Genomic DNA, 1,781 nt, shown 5'->3' with positions numbered 1-1,781 from the left:
GCGATATATCGATCCCCGAGCAACCGATTGCTACCCACCAATATGGCGGATATTGAAGACGTAGCCTGAGATTTACCAAGTCAGCATAAAATAGGTTCTTTATTACACTACTGGTTAATCAGAAGTCCAAACAACACAGTTCCCTTAAAGTGATCTAGCCTCAGGCTTCCATCCAGGTACCCACATCAAATATGATGAAATTTTCTGTAAATCTTATTTCATCACGTAAAAGAAAAGGTTCTACCAATCCCAAAGGATCAGACACATTACCTCCCAGCTTAATGAATGTTTCAAATCTTACCCAATACACGCTATGGCCAATTCTAATTAACTAAACTAAAATTTATTTAAAAAAAAGAAAGTATGGTTAAAAGCTCAATATACATACAGACATAAATTCAATCCATTGAGGTGCAGGTTTATAGCAGAGATGGTGAGCTTTGTAGTTGCAAAGAGTTCTTTCAGAAATAGTTCATAGCGTATATAGTCCAATGTCCAAATATATTCAGGGCATACCAGCATAAATAGGACCTCAGTCTTGTGACTCAAACTTCCCCCGATGAAGCCTAAGCAGATCTGAGATTACAGAATTGGGACCCAAGGATCTTTTCTACAATTTCATGTCCTCTTTGCTGCCCTCGCTTCACACAACAAGGATAACAACTCCTAACAAGGAGACTGGGGATCCAACACCAGCCACAAGTGATCATTTGGGCAAGCAATCCCACCATTTGGAACACCTAGGCATGGTGAGTGTGTCCACGCAAACAAGATTAGCTTCTGAAGTCTTTTTCCACAGCCCACCACTAGATGTCAGGGGGACAGTTTATTCAGACTCTGCTTACATCCTCTCCCCAGCCAAGAATTTGTTGTCCTGGCAATTCACACTCCATATTATACCAAATTCATTAGTTCCCCTCAAAGGGCCTCAGGAAACCCACTATGGCTTCCATAAGCCTGTGAACTAAGTGTATTGGTTCTTCACTAGCCCCCCCAGGTGCATCATAAGTTAACCATCTTACTGGCCCTATAACCCTGTCCCGCCTATTGAGAGTGGGCATTGCAGGGGTAGGGGGGATATCTTCTTGGGCAAGGGATGATGAGGGTTCTTTTGAGGATCCCTCAGCTATGGGCATAGGCCCCTGCATCTCTGACTCTAATAGTGGGAGGTCCAAGGCATCTGGGACACTTTCCACCTGTATGTCTCCACTGTACAATAACCTAGATGTGTCATCACAGGCCAGTCTCATTGGTGGCATGGGTGTGCCAGCAAAGGGCCTAAATATTTCTGCCTTCAGGTTTAGGTCTGAAGAAGTGGCGCTCTCCCTCAGTTCAGCTGATCGAGACCAAAATCTCATTTCCATTCTAGGATACACCATGGTAGTGTCTTCCTCCTCAGACTCACTCTCAGATGTGCTGAGCAGGGGTAGGTTAGCTGCAGGGGGCCCACTGTCCATGTTGGATGGTGATTTTGTACTTGCAGTAAATTTATGTCTCCCACTGCTTTCTCCATAAGACTCTGAAATGTAGCAGGTGGTCCAGAAACCCTTTGGGGCATGCGCTCAAATTGATAAAACCCTAGCGGACAAATGAAGGCTGTCTTCTCTTATTTTCTTCTCCTAGAGGGATCTGGTAGTATCCACCTCAAAGATCCAACACAGAGAACCACTGGCACCCCAACAGACAGTCTGTCATAAACAGATAGCTAAGGGTTAATGTCTCTTTCACCTGAAAAAAAAAGTAACCTGAAGCACCTGACCAGAGGACCAATCAGGAAACAA

This window comes from Gopherus flavomarginatus, chromosome 1 (assembly GCF_025201925.1).
Source record: "Gopherus flavomarginatus isolate rGopFla2 chromosome 1, rGopFla2.mat.asm, whole genome shotgun sequence".
NCBI lineage: Eukaryota > Metazoa > Chordata > Testudines > Testudinidae > Gopherus > Gopherus flavomarginatus.
The sequence above is the reverse complement of the archived record's forward strand: the minus strand, read 5'-3'. Positions refer to the sequence as shown.